The following is a 17500-nucleotide window of genomic DNA, read 5'->3' as shown; positions in this document are numbered from 1 at the left end:
GACCGTTGTTTGGAGAGAAGGGGAGGAGGAGGAGGAGAAGGAGGGGGAGGAGAGGGAAGGGAGGGGGAGGAGGAGGACGAGGAGGACGAGGACGAGAACGAGAAAGAGAAGAAGGAGACGGACGAGGAGGAAAAGGAAGAAGAGGAAGAGGAGGAAAGGAGGGGGAGATCAGAAGCAGCCAGAGAAGAAGGAAGAGGAGGAAGAATAAGATTAGAAAGAAGGAAAATGGATGCGAAAGGGAGAGAGAAATCGAGACCAAGAAAAGAAGTAAGATTGGCGAGGGGAGAGAAGGACAAGGAATAAGAAGGAGGGAGAGGGGAGGCACAGTAAAATGGAGAATAAGACTGGAAATAGAAATAAGGCTGAGAGAAGAAGAAAAAAAGAAAAGATAAGAGAAAAAGAGGCTAGAGAGAGAGAGAGAGAGGGAGGGAGGGAGGGAGGGAGGGAGGGAGGGAGGGAGGGAGGGAGGGAGGGAGGGAGGAGGAGGGAGGGAGGAGGGAGGAGGGAGAGAGAGAGAGAGAGAGAGAGAGAGAGAGAGAGAGAGAGAGAGAGAGAGAGAGAGAGAGAGAGAGAGAGAGAGAGAGAGAGAGAGAGAGAGAGAGAAGGAGAGGGAGAAAGATAAAAATAAAACAGCGACATCTCGATCTTAGAACCCAAGACTTCATGGCGAGGGGGCGCCCAAGCACGCGAGGACATGTCTCCAGACCCTCGTGGGCTGGTCCTGCGCCCGTTTCTCTTACAACAGGAGACACCTTGATCTCCCTCTCCCTCTCCCTCCTCAACCCTCACACTCACCTTCCATCCCCCTCCCCCTCCCCGTCTCCCTCTCCCTCCTCACCTCCTCAACCCTCACACTCACCTTCTCCCTTTCCATCCCCCTCCCCTTCCCCTCCCCGTCTCCCTCTCTCTCTCCATCTTCCCTCCTTCTCCTTTCCCTCCTCCTTTCCCTCTCCCTCTTCCACTCCCCCTCCCTTCCCCTCCCCTCCCCTTCCCCTCCTCGTCTCCTCTCTCTCTCCTCCTCCCTCTCCATCTTCCCTCCTTCTCCTTTTCCCTTCCCCTCTTCCACTCCCCCTCCCCGTCTCCCTCTCTCTCCTCCTCCCCCTCCATCTTCCCTCCTCCTTTTCCCTCTCCCTCTTCCACTCCCCCTCCATCTTCCCTCCTCCTTTTCCCTCTCCCTCTTCCACCCCCCCTCCCCTCTTCCCCCTCTCCCCCCCGAGGCTCGAGCGGCGTCTACGAGGGCTCGATGAGTAACATGAGTCAACCACTTTGTATATTTACTTCATTCATCTCCATTAGAGAGGTAGTGAGAGACTCGTGTTCTAAGGAAAAGGGGAGAGGGATATGGGAGGGGGGAGGGGGAAAAGGGAGGGATTTATGGAGGGAGGGAGGGGGATGGTGAGGAGGAGGGAGAGAGGAGGGAGGGAGGAGGAGGGGCGAGGGTTAGAATAGGAGGGAGGAAAGGAGATAAGGGTGCAGTATGGGGGAAAAGGAGGGAAAGAGGGAAGGGGAGAGGGAGGGAAAGAGGGAAGGAAGGAAGGTAGGAGGGAGCGCGGGAGGGCGCGAAGGAGCGGCGTGCGTGAGGAGGCTTACCTGTTGTGGGCCAGAGTCCGTCAGTCCGCGTGTCGACGTCGTGGTGGGCGAACGCTGCCGCCCTCCGCTCCGTCCGTCCTCACTCGCTCCCTCGCGCGCCCGTCTCGCCGCCCGCGTGGACCGTCCCGCCGATACATGACGTAATCGCCTTCAGCAGGAGAGGAGGCGGCGGTGTTGCGCTGCGCTGTGTGGGAGGCTTAGGCGAGTGGCTTTGTGATGCTGGTCCCGGAGTGATTCCGCGGAGGGGCGGCCGCTCTGGCACCGCGGGGGCGTCGGGACAAAGCAGGAGCTCCCTCGCGTGCACTTTCCTAGGGTCCTCTGGCAATGAAGAGTGACAGGTCGCCGTAAAATGTAAGGGCGTTAGTCGTGCTCCCTTATCGGCGGTCGTCCTCCTGGCCTCCGTCCGCGCGAGGCGTCGGCGGCCCGCGAGGGACGACACTTTAATAGCCCGGGAGAGCCTACGCGTGGCACCTGGACGACGGCGCTTGAATGCTAATGAAGGCGGGTTTTCTTCACTCGCCGCCGACTGCAGGGAAGTTTCCTCAGAATGGTGTCAGCGCGGGGCGGGAGTGCGGGGCGGACGGCAGATGCGTGTGTGTCGCCGCGCTGACACCTGTGCGCTGTCCTCCTGACGGCCTCGTCCTGACACGCTGCTCTGCTCCTGAGACTCGCGAGAGGTGTCAGCTCGTGTGTGTGCGTGCGTGTGTGTGTCTGGAAAGAGCCCAGTAGAAGGGGTTATGGAAATTAGCAGTGCCACGGAGTGCCAAGGAGTTCTGTAACGTGTGACGCTGTGCCAAAGTGTAGACATGAGGACAACTCGGGGCGGTCGGGCGTGGGCGCTCCTGGGGGCGTGTCTCGCGGTCCTGCAGCTCTCGTCCGTCGGGTGCCACGGCGGGGGCGCGAGGGCCACGCAGGACGCCCTCGTGGAGGAGCCTTGGTTTACCGAAGGGAACGGGACGGACGAGGCCGCTTACCTCGATGAGCGGCCGGAGGGCGAGGGACAGCTATCCTACGAGTATGCTGAGTACGAGGGCGATCTCATCGGCTCGGAGGGGGAGTCCTCCCGCGGGAATGAGACGCTGGACTTCGAGGACGTCGAGGGAACGGAAGGATCGGTGCCTGACGAGGTCGCAGCCGAGGCCGAGACGGCGGAGGACCCGGAACTCGACGAGCCGGTCGACGAGTGGGAGGAGCTCCTGGGCAGGCAGGAGCGGGGCGTGTCCTACGGCTCGGTGCGCTACAAGATCACGGACGAGCGCCGGAAGGGGCCCTCGGGCAGGAGGCGGCCCGCCACGAGGCGCCCGGGGTCGCGCCCCTTTCCCGGCGCGCGCCCTGGACCTGCGGCGGGAGGGAGGGGCGGGGGGCGGGGGAGACTCCGGCCAGGGGCGGGTGGTAGGCCGGGTAGGGTGGGCGAGGGAGGGCATGGCAGGGTGGGTGCAGGTGGGCAAGGAAGATTGGGCCCTGGAAGACATGGGAGGGTGGGCGCAGGCGGGCAAGGGAGGGTGGGCACAGGTGGGCCGGGGCGAGGCGGCGCTGGCGGTGGGCGCATCCGGGGTGGGCGACCCTCCCACAGGAAGACTCCCGCAGGCGGCTCGGCTGGCTCCACGACACCGGGACTCGACAACAAAAAGTACACTGACATATACAAGAACTGGCGCGGCCTCGTGCATGGTAAGTGACGGCGCCCGTCGCCGCTTGGCTATTTTTACCCCATTCATCTCCTTTCGTCTTCTCCTGCGGCGCCGGGGCTTCCAGGCGCTGGCAGGTGTTAGTGCAATGTAACGTGCTCGTCTTGCAATCTTGCTGACCTGCGCTCTATTCTGCTAGGGGATGGTAATCCCGGCCATTCCTTGCACACAGGGGGAGATTTAGAAGCAAAATGCAACATACAGTATGTGTCACAGCAAAGAATATTCATTGTAACAAATGGAATTGAAACTAAATGTAAATCTAATCTAAATCTAAACCCTAACTCGTCTCACTTCCCTCGTCGAACGTGTTATGTGATTCTCGACGTTCCTTCATTCATCGTCGTGTTGCTTTCACCCTCTTTATTCCTCTCTCCCTTTGATATCTTCATATTATCTCGCACTTGATCATCGAAGTAATAGAGAAGGGATCATTGCCGGAAGTGTGAGTAAGGCGGCGAGGGGAATGAAGATGTGGAGGAGGGGGAAAGGACGAGGAAATGGGGAGGGGAGGAGAGGGGAAGAGGGGGACGAAGATGTGGGGGGGGGGAGGGAGGGGAGGCGGAGGTATCTAATGCCAACAGATCATTCGTTGTGTATTTGATAGGCTCCGTCGGCCACAAACAATGAGTGCCACACACGTATCTCGCTGTCTGGAAGGAGGGAGGGCCACCACAGTGCCACTTTGTGGGATTACCGTTAGCTTTTACTCGCGCTTGACACTCGTAACAATGATAAGTGAAGGGGAAGGACCTCTGGTTTAATTGGAAATGTCGAATTGTTTCTTTCTTTCTTGTTCTCTCTCTCTCTCTCTCTCTCTCTCTCTCTCTCTCTCTCTCTCTCTCTCTCTCTCTCTCTCTCTCTCTCTCTCTCTCTCTCTCTCTCTCTCTCTCTCTCTCTCCCTCCCTCCCTCCCTCCCTCTCTCTCCCTCCCTCCCTCCCTCCCTCCCTCCCTCCCTCCCTCCCTCCCTCCTCACTTCCTGCATGGTAATTACCACTTGGCTCGATCTGAAGCCGCGATCGTGATTGTAATCCGACCTTCGATGAGGTTTATTTAGGCTACCGGTTCGCGAGGGAGAAGGACGCTGGTTGTTGTGGCGTCGTTATCAGGAGGACTGGCCCTTTGGATTGCCTCTCCCCCCCTTTCCTCCTTCTCCTATCTGTCCTCCTTCCCCTCTTCGCTTTTGCCCTCCCCCCCCCCCCTGCTCGTGTTAGATGTGTGTGTATGTTGGTCGGTTGCTTGGCCTCTCTGAGGGCGCGCTGCTCTGATTAGTTAATGATAGACCAGTTCTTGTTCCTGGTCTGTCTCTCTCTCTCTCTCTCTCTCTCTTTCTCTCTCTCTCTCTCTCTCTCTCTCTCTGTCTCTCTCTGTCTCTCTCTCTCTCTCTCTCTCTCTCTCTCTCCCTCTCTCTCTCCCTCTGCGTCCCTCCCTCCCTCCCTCCCTTAACCCCTCTTCCGCTCAACTCTCTCACTCCCTCCTCCCCCTTTCTTCTATCCTTCCCTTCTTCCCTCCTTTCCTCCTCGCCTTCTCCACAGTAGAGAAAACGCGAGGCACAATGCCTGTCGCTTCGAATCCGTCTCGAAGCGCACTGAACCCTCGCCGCGCCAGAGCTCGTGGAGGCGATGATTTACGGGGCTTCACGAGTGTCGCTTCGGTGGTTTGTTTTGCTCGAGCTCGCGATAAGGCGCCGTTGGGAGATAAATACGTTGAGAGTTTAGAAAAAATGGGAAGAATAGCTCCTCCTCATGGCGTTGTTCTCCGCTCGAGCGACAGAGGGCCCTTCACGCCCTCGAGGCCCGCGCTTTTCTCTTCCTCGACCGCCAGGAGGAGTCTTGCGTTATTCGTACCATGGTCTCTGAGACTCCCTTCTCTCCTCTCGCTTTCCCCTGTCTCCCCTCTTCGTCTTGGAACCCAGATGGAGGAGGAGAGAGAGGAAGGGAATAAATGAGAAGAGAATGGAGCCCGTGATTTATGGCTTTTCCTTCCGTCAGCCGGAGCTTCCGTCGGGCTCCTCCGCGCGCCGGCTCTGTTGTGGCACGTGCGGCCGCGGCGTCTGTGCGCCTCTGTCGCGCTTCTTTCCGCCGCGCCGTCTGTTCCGCTCTCTGTTGGCGCTTCTCGGGGGCGCTCTGAGACCCCTCTCTCTCCCGCTCTCGGTCAACATCTCTTTTAAATAGCTCCTCGATGTAAATAATTCCCCTCGACGGCATTATGACCAGAGGGGCGGCGGGAGGCGGAGGAGAAGAAGGAGGGGGAGGGGACCCCGCTTGTGAATGGCCGGCGTTGTGTCGTGCGATCGCCTCCGAGGGGCCCCGCCGTCTGGCCCACTTCCCTGGCTGGCTGCTTGCTCTGCGGGCCCGGGACCGCCATCTGTGCGCCTCTGTCGCCCTCGATGCCTCTCCGCGCGGCCGGTGGTCAGCAAGCACAGATCTGTCGGCGTCCACCACACGGAACTGCAGCGGCGTGTGGGAGGGGTTCAGGGAACTGGCCCACCGCCCACCGCTACTCTCACGCGCTTCCAGGCACCACCTGTTTCCTCCGCTGTCACCTGGTCGCCACCTGTTTCTTCCCCTTCCCCTTGGCCGCCACCTGGCCTCCCTTCTATCACCTGATACGCCATCTGTCTGTCACCGTTTCCAGAATGCTAATTTCCTCCTCCGCTGCGGCATCAGCGCCATCTGTTTCCTTCAGATGTATTTAAACCTTGTTAATTGATGATTTGCAGGTGATTATTAGCTGTTTCCTCACTCTACCCTGCTGTTTCTCTCTCCCTTTTCTCTCCTTGTCCTCCCTTCCGCTTTTCTATTCCTCTCCCATCCCCCTGTTTCACTCGTCCCTTCTTCCCCATTTTGTGTCTCCTCTCCCTTCTCTTCCATTTTCCTCTCCTCTCCTTCCTCTCTCCTCTTCCCTTGTGCCCACTTCCTCCTCTATCTCCTTTCCTCCTCTCCTCCCCCTCTCCTTTCATACGAACAGTATCTTCCAATTTTGACCACCGACTGACCGAGCATCAAGCGAAACTGGTGTCCCTTCTCTCTCTCTCTCTCTCACTCTCTTTCTATCTCTCACTCTCTCACTCTCTCTCTCTCTCTCTCTCTCTCTCTCTCTCTCTCTCTCTCTCTCTCTCTCTCTCTCTCTCTCTCTCTCCTCCTCCTCCTCCTCCTGCTCCTCCTCCTCCTCCCTTCCCTCCTTTCTCTCTCTCTCCCTCTTTTCTCTTTGTTTATTTTTCTTTCTTTATTGTTCACTCCCCTTACTCATACTCCCCTTTCACCCTCGCTCTCTTGTCTCCTCTTCTCCCTCTCTCCTTTCCTCTCTCCACCCCCTCCCTCTCCCTCTCCCTCTGTGTCATCTCCACCTGCTTCATCTCCATCCTCTTCTTTTCATGTCGATCATCTCCCGGGTGTCAGGTTCCTCGTCTTTAATGAATGACCGGTAACGAAAGACTAATTTGAGTGACCCGGTCTGGTCCCCGTCCCCTCTCCCCCCTCCCTCCTCCCCCACACCTCCTCCTCCTCCACCTGTCCCCGGCCAGCCATCTAAATGTGCCTCTGTATCTTTCTCCCCCCCCCTCCCGTTATCCGTTATCTGTCTTTATCTCTCGTCATCTGACTTCATCGCTCTCTCTCTCTCTCTCTCTCTCTCTCTCTCGCTCTCTCTCTCTCTCTCTCTCTCTCTCTCTCTCTCTCTCTCTCTCTCTCTCTCTCTCTCTCTCTCTCTCTCTCTCTCTCTCTCTCTCTCTCTCTCTCTCTCTCTCTCTCGTTTTTATCTCTCCTTTTTCTATTTATCTATCTGTTGATCTCTGTCTCTCCCTTGTCTCCATATTTTCAGTATTAACAAATGCAGGCATGGATAAGTAAACATACCCACGACCACGCATAAGATCATGCACATGTTTAAGCATATATGTATATAGGGACAGACTCAAGCATTGACAAGCATAGACACACCTACCCATGCACGCACACACACACACAACACACACACACACACACACACACACACACACACACACACACACACACACACACACACACACACACACACACACACACACACACACACACACACACACACACACACACACACACACACACACACGCACACACACACGGCAAAGTCCCTCATGTTGGCAGGCAAAGTAAGGTCGGAATGCAGTTATGATAATTATCTTCTCTCGCAAAGGCAGCGTGTGACCTTCCCCTGTGGCTGAGTGCTTGTCTGTGCTTGCTGGCTTTTGGAAATGGGTCCGCGCCGCCCTCGCGTGTGGGAGGGAGTCCGTGTCCTTGTTTATTTGTCGTTGTTGTTTGTGAGGAAGTGGAGGGGGGGGTGAGGGGGTCGGTGGAGGGGAGAGGAGAGGAGAGGGTCAGGTCGATTTTTTTTTTTTTACTTTTTACGTTTTCTGTGATGTTTGTTTACCTCTTTTGGTGGGTGGGGGTGTAGGTGGGGGGAGGGGGGGGGGAGTTCTGTCCATTTGTGGGATTTACGAAAAATAAATTCTATCGTTTCTGTACTTTAACGGTGGACATGTATAGTAGCGATGTTTTATTCATATTCACTATCGTTGTTTTTTTTTATACTTCCCCCTTACCCTTCAGATTTATAAAGTTTGTATGAAGAATAAAGTAAAATGTCTTCTTGGATGTAAAAATTAATGATAATGGCGATCGTAACAATCAATATTGATAGTGAAGAGGGTGTTGGCGACAATAAAGATCGAGGATAATTTTTAGATTCTAGATAATGATAGTAATACTACATTTAATGAATTAGATCCGAGGGTAGTGAGTTGCAATTTTTTTCCTTTTAAGAGCATCATTAAAGACCAGTTTGCCCCCATTATTGCAGTGCAACAAAACAGGCTTTAGCACAGCCGAGACCGTTGCTCCCTGCTTGAACCCGTGACCTGAGATAACTGAACCCCTGTGTGAGGCACCTGCGCCCGGATTGGCACCTAGACCGTGGCTGGATATGGGTTGGCACTTGTACATGCTGCTGGGCCGCGGGAAGTACATATAAGACTTAAATACCTATTTGGCATTCCGAATGGGTATTTACAGCGAGTTCGACGTCAATCCTCGATGCTAGGCGGCACTGGCACTGGGATCAAGTACTGAGTCTTGTTTACACTCGGGCTTTGGCACTGTGTCTGGGATGGCATCTGCTCTAGACAGTGGTCCTTGAATGACACCTGAGCATAAGCAATTATTGACACCTGCACTTGTCACACTCACGGGATTGGAACCTGCGACGGACATTTGACCACAAGTGACACCTGCTCTAGACTGAATCGCGATTGACACCTACAATAGAAAAAAATATAAATAAATAAATCGCCAAATGAATAAGTAAATGAATAAATAATTAAAAGGAAATAAAGATAATTGACACCTGCACCGGGCATAGGTCCTGTTCAGCTTTTAGGGCAGAGAGGGAGAAGGATTTGGGGAGAAGGGAGTAAGAAGGGCGATGGGGAAAGGGGGAGGGGGGAGGGGAAGGGAGGGGAAAGGGGGAGGGGGAGGAGGGAGGGGAAGGGAGGGAAAGGGGGAGGGGGGAATGGAGGGGGAAGGGAGGGAAAGGGGGAGGGGGAAGGGAGGGGAAGGGAGGGAAGGGGAAGGGAGGGGAAAGGACTTGTGAGTGGGAGGCGTAAGTGGGGAAGGAGGTGGAGGGTCGCGTCCTCTGCCTTTATTTTTAGTGTGTCCGGGAGGGAAGGGGAAGGGGGAGGGAGGGAGGGAGGGAAGGAGGAGGGGGGAAGGGAGTGGAGGCAGTGATGGAGAAAAGAAGGGAGGAGAAGGAGGGAGGGAGGGATGGAGGAGAGGAGAGAGAAGGGGGAAAAGAGGGAGGGAGGAAAGGGAAGGCAAGAGAAGGATAGAGGGAGGGAGGAAAAATTATATAGAAAAGTGAAAAAAAAAAATTATTATTGTCATCATCATCATCATTTTGCGTTTTCATTTCCTTTCATCCCCAGCATAGCATTCCTCTACTCAAGCACTCCCCCTCACCCCACCTTCCCCCTTCTCCCCCACCCATCCTCCTCTCCCCTCTTCCCTCCCCCCCACCTGCCTCCTTTCTCCCCACCCATCCTCCTCTCCTCTCTCGCCACCTGCCCCCTTCTCCCTCCCACCCATCCTCCTCTTCCCCACCCATCCTCCTCTCCCTCTCCCCCCCATTACTCACCCCCCCCCCCCCCGAGGAATCCTGGCCCACCTCCTTCACCTCGGAATCCCCGGCATCCTTTCCCTGAATCTGCGAAGGAAGGAAAAAGATAAACAAACAGACGAACAAGAACAAGAATAGAGTCCGTTCTTTTCTTCTTTCTTTCGCTTTGTGAAAATGGAAATGAAATGGATAAATGGATAAAGAGGTGGAAGTTCTGAAATACTTTCGTCTAAGATATATATGATGAAGGTGAATTTTATTTCATTTTATTATTATTATTGTTGTTGTTGTTGTTGTTGGTGTTGTTGTCGTTGCTGTTGTTGTTGTTGTTGTTGTTGTTGTTGTTGTTGTTGTTGTTGTTGTTGTTGTTGTTGTTGTTGTTATTATTATTGTAACTTGATAAGAATATGTATGATATTGATTTACATAAAAAGGGTATCATAAATTTAAAGATGAATTTGTATGAAATGAATCTATACAAAAAAGGGATTATAAGTATAAGAGATATTTAAAAAGGAAAACAAATTTATCAATTATGAAAGGATTTTCGTGACAGAATTTACGATTATGAATGAAAACCCTTCATAAACGAAGATTTATTACTCGAAAAACTGTTTGTTAATAAGACGTAAAAAAAGGCTGTAAGAGGAGATACGTGAATAAGAAAGAAATGAAAGAAAGTTTGATAAAAAATTCGGTTGTGGTTTGTTGGCGGTTCTTGGTTTGGTGAAAATTCATGATTATTTTTTTGTGAGTAAGACTGAGACTAGGGGGAGAAGGAGAGGGTAAGGGAGAGGATGAGGAAGGAGAAGAGAGGGAGGGAGATGGAGAAGGAGAGGGAGAGGGAGAAGGAGAGGGTAAGGGAGAGGATCGGGAAGGAGGAGAGAGTGAGGGAGAAGGAGAAGGAGAGGGAGAAGGAGAGGGAGAGGGAGAGGATGAGGAAGGAGGAGAGAGGGAGGGAGAAGGAGAAGGAGAAGAAGAGGATGAGGAAGAAGCAAAGGGAGAGGGAGAGGCAGAAGCAAAGTGAAAGGGAGAGGATGAGAGAGAGGGAGAAAGAGAGAAAGAGAGAGAAACAGGCGGTGAGAGGGAATCCCCAACACAAGACGGGAAAAGGCTTGTTGGAGGAACAGAGGGCGAGAGGAAGTGAAGTGTGTGGATGAACAAGGTGAGCACTTTCGAGTGGGACTTGAGAGCACGTGTATTGTAGCTCCTCCTCCTCCTCCCCATCTACCCTTTCTCTTTCTTTCTCCTCCTCCTCCTCCTTCTCTCTTTCCTCCTCCTCCAACTCCTTCTATTCCTCCTCCTCCTCCTTCTCTTCTTCTTCCTCCTCCTCCTCCTCCTTCTTCTTATCTTCTTCTTCTTCTTTTCTCCTCCTCCTCTTCCTCTTCCTCTTCCTCCTCTTCCTCCTCCTCCTCCTCCCTTCCTCCTCCTCCTCCTCCTCCTTCTATTCCTCCTCCTTCTCTTCCGCCTCCTCCTCCTTCTCCTCCTCCCCCTCCTCCTCCTTCTCCTCCTCCCCCTCCTCCTCCTCCTCCTCCTCCTCCTCCTTCTATTCCTCCTCCTCCTCCTCCTCCTCCCCATCAAGGTGCTTCTCGAGGGACACTCACACTGGGACTCGAATCTGGAGTGTTACTCGGAGTCGTCGAAGTATGAAGTATGTTTCGTTGTTCTGGAGTGACTGTGTTTCGGGTGCACCAGAGGGCGGGGGGGAGTAGGAAGGAGGGGAGAGGGGAGTTGACCTCATGGATATCTTATAGAGGTATGATGTAATGCAGATTTGGATGTTGCTTGGCTCTGTTCGGCTCTCTCTCTCTCTCTCCCACTATTTTTTTTTCTTCATTTTTCCTTCCTGTCCCCTTTTCCTCCTCCTCTACATCTTTCTCTTTCTCCTCCTTTGCCTCTTTCTCTTTCTCCTCCTTTGTCTCTTTCTCTTCCTCATCCTTAATCTCTTTCTCTTTCTCCTCCTTCTCCTCTTCTCCTATCCTCACCTCGCCTCGCCTCTCGTCTCCTCTCTTCTCCTCTCCTCCCCCTCTTTTCCTCTCCTCTCTCCTCTTCTCCTCCTCCTCCCATACTCCCCTTTCCTCTCCTCTTTTCCTCTTGTCCGTGCTCACGAACAGATCTTATGAAAGTCACAACCACAGCGGCCGTAGTCAGTGAGCAGCGTTTAGGATGCTGTGGAGGAAGGAGGGAGGTGGGTGCGGGGGGAAGGGAGGGGGGAGGGAGGTGTGGGGGGAACGGGAGGGGTGAGTGGGAAGGGAGGGTTTCTATGGGGGGGTAGGGTGTAGGGAGGGAGGGAGGGAGGAGTAGGAGGGAGTGTGGGAGGTGTGGAGAGGAGGGGGAAGGGGAAGAGGCAAACCTGACAAGGGGAGGGAGGATGGTAGGGGGAAGTAGGGAGGAGGTGGCGGGAGAGGGAGGGAGAAGGGAGAAGAGAGAGGAGATAAAGAGGAGGCGAAAGGGAGTGAGAGGGGAGAAGGAGGGAGCAAGAGGAGAGGGAGAAAGGAGGAGTGTGGAGGCGGAAAGGAAGAAAATGGTAGGGGAAAATGGGGAGAGATTTTTAGCATGAAGGAGGAAATGGTAAACGGTGGAATGAGAGAATAGGAAGGGAAGAAAGGGAAGAGAGTAAAAGAATGAAGAATAGAAGAGACGCTGGAAAGGAAAATGAAAGAAAGGAATGTAAGTATTTATGGGAGAGGGATAGGGCGAAGAAAGAGGGAGAGTGAGAGGAAGAAGGGTAGGGAGAGGCAATGGGAGATAGGGGAATGAAGGGGGAAAGAGGAGAGGGAGACGGAGAAGGGAGAAGGGAGTATGAGAGAGGAAAAGGAAGGGAGACAAGAGAGAGAAGGAGGGGAGACAGAGAGAGAGAGAGAGAGAGAGAGAGAGAGAGAGAGAGAGAGAGAGAGAGAGAGAGAGAGAGAGAGAGAGAGAGAGAGAGAGAGAGAGAGAGAGAGAGAGAGAGAGAGAGAGAGAGAGAAGGTGGCGTGAATGGAAAGTGGAGGGGGAAGACAGAAAGAGAGAGGGAGAGGGAGAGGGGGAGGGTAGAGGAGGGCGTAAAAGAGAAAAAAGCGAGAGGGAGAGGGAGAGAGGGAGGGGGAGGGTAGAGGGGGGGTGGGGGGTATCGTCCATGTGGTGGGTCGTCTCGTTCACACAAGGTCCTATGATCCAAGATTTTTTCTTGTATTTCTTTATTTCTTTTCTATGTGTTTCTCTTTCTTTTCTCTTTTCTCACGCCTGTAGACTTCCTTTTTTTTCTTCTTTAAGCTTTCATCTGATTTTTAGTGTTCTCTTCTATTTTTAAGGGAAGTTTCACCCAAGAATCTCAGACAGTTAAAGAAAAAAAAAAACGTATGTGACTCTACCTGAAAACCTGTTAAGTTATTTCATTTTCATCTTTCCATTTCACTTCGTTCGTTTCATTTTTCTTCGTTTTACCTCTTTTCCTCCTTTTCTCTGCCTTTATTCAGTTCCATGTCCTTCCTCTCTCTTTTATTATAATTTCGTTTTTTTTTTCTTATTTTTATTCTCCTTTTTCCTAAACCACTGATTTCTTTTCATATTCCTGGGTATTTATTGTTTATTATTGTCCTCATCCTGTTTTCGTTTTGATATTTGTATAATCGTTTTGTCATCATATTCTCCGCTTATCCTCATTTTTTTTGTCATCTTGATTTTTTTCATTTTCCATTTATCTGCTTTTATCATAATCTCCTCTTTTCGCATTTTGTCACCTAGAATTTTTATTTTCTATTTGTTTTTATCATAATCCCAATGTCTTCTATCTTATACTCTCACAATTTATCATCCTTTTCCTATCTCAGTTTCCTTCGTTTCTCAATCCAGATTTATTTATATCTGTCAGTAACTCATAGGATAATTAATATGCTGATTTACATATTTTACACCACTATTTATGCTTTTAAATCATAATGTTCTGTGAATAATGTCTTTCCAGTGATCTTTGTATAAATAGATATATATTTCAATATATATAAGAAATATTGTAAAGATGTGAATAATGTCTTTCCAATGATCTTTGTATAAATAGATATATATTTCAATATATATAAGAATTATTGTAAAGATGTGAATAATGGCTTTCCAATGATCTTTGTATTAATAGATGTATATCATAATGCATATAGAATTATCGTAAAGAATAACCATTGTATATTGTAAAAATGTGAATAATGGCTTTCCAATGATCTTTGTATAAATAGATATATATTTCAATATATATAAGAATTATTGTAAAGATGTGAATAATGGCTTTCCAATGATCTTTGTATTAATAGATGTATATCATAATGCATATAGAATTATCGTAAAGAATAACCATTGTATATTGTAAAAATGTGAATAATGGCTTTCCAATGATCTTTGTATTAATAGATGTATATGTTAATGTATATAGAATAAAGAATAACCATCGTATATGGAAAGAAAGTTCCGATTCTGATTGCGCATCACGATCTTCATCTTTCTGCTCCTCCTCGCGGTAGTCCAGAGCGCCGTTGGCTTCTGAACGTGAGATTAGTGCGCCTTGGGCCTCCGTGCGGCGCGTCAGGGAAAACAAAGGGACCCGCCGCCTTTGATTCGCGTGGGAGGAGGGAGGGACAGGTGGGAGAGGGAGAGGGAGAGGGAGAGGGGGGATGGGAAGGGGTGGGTGGAGAGAGGGAGGGAGAGGGTGGATGGGTGGCTGGAGAGAGAGGAAGGGAAAGGGTGGAGAGACACACCTGTTCGTCCCTCTCCTCTTTCTTTCTCTCCCTCCCTCCCTCCCTCCCTTCCTCCCTCCCTCCCTCCTTCCTCCCTCCCTCCCTCTCCCTCTCCCTCCCTCTCCCTCACCGCTCTCACCCCCCCTCTCTCTCTTTTTCTCTCTGTGGAGGGAAAGAAGCATGAAGAGCAGGCAACCCCGACAATGTGCAGAAAATCTGTGATTGAGACTCTGCCAAAATTACACGTTACACTCTAATTGTATAGGAGGATCACGTGGTATCTACCCCCCCCCCCCCCCGCAACACCCGCCTTCCATCGCACCTCTTCCTTCTTGTGTGTGTGTGTGTGTGTGTTTGTGTGTGTGTGTGTGTGTGTGTGTGTGTGTGTGTGTGTGTGTGTGTGTGTGTGTGTGTGTGTGTGTGTGTGTGTGTGTGTGTGTGTGTGTGTGTGTGTGTATGTGTGTGTGTGTGTGTGTGCGCGTGTGTGTGTGAGACAGAGAGAGAGAGAGAGAGAGAGAGAGAGAGAGAGAGAGAGAGAAAGAGAAAGAGAAAGAGAAAGAGAAAGAGAAAGAGAAAGAGAAAGAGAAAGAGAAAGAGAAAGAGAAAGAGAAAGAGAAAGAGAAAGAGAGAGAGAGAAAAAATAAATCCTTACCTTTAACATACATCTCCATTATCGAAACTCATTTCAAATATTTATCTGTGCAGTGAGTCAGCGTCTCGGCACAAAAAGGAGCAAATTAGAAGCATAAAGTCCATAAATCACCCCATGAATTCCCACAATCATACGAAACAAAGTAATACAAGCAGTATACAAGCAAACACCAAAAGACCGTATGAAACAAGCAGGTCCCAAGACGGCGTTTACATAGCAAGCAGACAAGCAGGGAAGCAGGCAAGCAGGGAAGCAGGCAAGGACGCAAGAAGACAAACAATCAAGCAGACAAACAGGCAAGCAGGCAAGGACGCAAGAAGACAAACAATCAAGCAGACAAACAGGCAAGCAGGCAAGGACGCAAGTAGAGAAGCAGGGAAGCAGACAAACGGCAAGCAGAGAAGCAGGGAAGTAGACAAACGGCAAGCAGGCAAGAACGCAAGCAGACAAGCAGGGAAGCAGACAAACGGCAAGCAGAGAAGCAGGGAAGCAGACAAACGGCAAGCAGAGAAGCAGGGAAGCAGACAAACGGCAAGCAGGCAAGGACGCAAGCAGAGAAGCAGGGAAGCCCACCCGTTGTCTCTCCTCTCAGAGATAGAGCGATAAGAAGACTCCCTGAGCAAGCATAAGTGGGAGGCATTTGTATCGAGGCGGGACGAGGAGGGAGGAGGGAGGAGGGAGGAGGGAGGAGGGAGGGGGTGAGAGCCGGGGAGGTTAAGCGACTCGGAGGGAGGAGGGAGAAGAGGGAGGACGAGGAGGGAGGGAAGGGAGGGATTAGAGGGAAGGGAGAGGAGGGAAGGGAGGGAGAGAAGGGGAGGGAAGGGAGGGAGGGAGGGAGGGAGAGAGGGAAGGAAGGGAGGGAGGGAGGGAAGGGGAGAAGGAGGGGAGGGGAAGAGGGAAGATGGAAGATGTAAGATGGGGTTTCTTGTTTGTACTCTCTCCCTTTTCCTAACTCTGCTTGTCTGTATCTGTGTGTGTTTGTCTCTGTCTTTGTATGCCTCTCTCTCTCTTCTTCTCTCTTCTCACTTCTCACTCTCTCTTCTCCTCTCACCTTACCCTCCCTCTCATATCCCCCTCCCCCTCTCACCTCCTCCCTTTCCCTCCCTCTCCTATCCTCATCCCTCCCTCTCCTATCCCCCTCCCCTTCTCCTATCCTCCTCCCCCTCTCATATCCCCCTCTCCTTCTCCCATCTTCCGTTTCTGTGTTGAAGCAATCATGGTTTTGAGTAATTTGGTGAGCGCGTAATCTATCTTTTTCACTTTTTTCGGAGCGATATGGTGTTCAGTCGAAAAGCCTTGAATAATGGTCTTGATAAACGATTTCTGGTGTTCTGTCGGTCTGGGCGATACTCGGCTCGGTTTTCGGTGTCGGGAATAACTGGGTCTTTTTTTGTGTGTGTTGTTATCTCTCTTGTTCGCCATTCCTGTGTCCTCTGTTTTTTTTTTTTTATTTCTTCCTTTCATTTCTCTGTCTCTCTTTTTTTTTTCCTTTTTTTTTTTTTTGCTCTTTATTTCTTTGAGGTTCTTTCCTTCTCCCTCTCTCTCCTCAGTTTTTCACTCTTTTCCCATCTTCGTCTCTCCATCACATTTCTCTCTCCCCTAATCCTCATCTCTTTCCCCTCCCCAACTTCTCTCATCTCCCAATTCATTCCCTTTTCCTTACCATTATATCCTTCACTCCTCTCCCCATCCTACTCTTCTTCCACACCCCTCCTCTTCTCTTTCTCTTACCCCCCTCCCTCTCCTGCTCATCCCTCCCCTCCACCTCCCCCTCCCCATCACCTCCTCTCTTCCTCTCTTCCTCTCTTCTCCCCCTCTGTCCTTTCTCCCTCCCTCCTCCCTATTTCTCCCCTTCCCCGTCCACTCGCTCCCTCCTCTCTCCCCCACTCCCTTCCCCTCCTCTCCCCACCCCTTCCCCCTCCCCCTCCCCTTCCTAACTAATTATGTCTCGACTTAACTGCAGACCGGTCATCTTTTCTTTATTTCTTCTTCTTCCTCCTTTTATTATCATTATTATTGTTCTTCTGCTTTTTTCTGTACGGGAATCTCGGTTTTATTATCTTTTATTTATTTGTTATAATCATAATAATAATATTAATTATTATTATTAGCATTATTTTTGTTATTATTATCATTATTATTATTGTTGTTGTATATTTTTTGTCATTCCTGAATTTATTATTATTGTTTATCTGTTTCTTGTTTTTTTTCCTGTTCTTGGCCATGCTGTTGTTTTACTTCTAATTATTTCTGTTCCTTATGGTCATGCTTGCTTTGGTTATAGTTTTGTAACTTTTTCTACATCCTATTATCCTCCTCCTCCTCCTCCTCCTCATTCTTCTTATCGTTCTTCTTCTTCCTCTTCTTCTTCTTCTTCTTCTTCTTCCTCATCTTCCTCCTCCCTCCTCATTCCACTCCTCCTCTCCTCCTCCTCATTCCCCTCCTCCTCCTCCTCCTCCTCCCCCTCCTCCTCCTCCTCTTCCTCCTCCTCCTCTTCCTTCTCCTCCTCCTCTTCCTCCCCCTCCCTCCTCCTCCTCCTCCTCCTCCTCCTCCCTCCCCCTCCTCCTCCTCCTCCTCCTCCTCCTTACCCTCATCCTCATGAATAATAACGACAATATCCCTTTTATCACAACTGTCGTCTTCCCACGAGCTGGCCGCCGCCGCCATGGGGGGGGGCATGGGGGGGCATGGGGGGGTTGGGAGGGGAAGGGGTG

The 17500-nt window shown here is 51.2% G+C and overlaps 1 protein-coding gene across 1 annotated transcript in view; it reads left to right on the top strand.

Moving 5' to 3' along the window:
- Positions 1 to 3056: 3056 nt before the first annotated feature.
- Positions 3057 to 17500, top strand: part of LOC113823054 (laminin subunit alpha-1-like) — a gene marked incomplete in the record, with an annotated part of 110976 nt that continues 96532 nt past the window's right edge. Inside the window, 1 exon segment of the mRNA XM_070133315.1 lies at positions 3057 to 3261.

This window comes from Penaeus vannamei, chromosome 18 (genome assembly GCF_042767895.1).
Source record: "Penaeus vannamei isolate JL-2024 chromosome 18, ASM4276789v1, whole genome shotgun sequence".
NCBI lineage: Eukaryota > Metazoa > Arthropoda > Malacostraca > Decapoda > Penaeidae > Penaeus > Penaeus vannamei.
The sequence above is the reverse complement of the archived record's forward strand: the minus strand, read 5'-3'. Positions and strand labels throughout refer to the sequence as shown.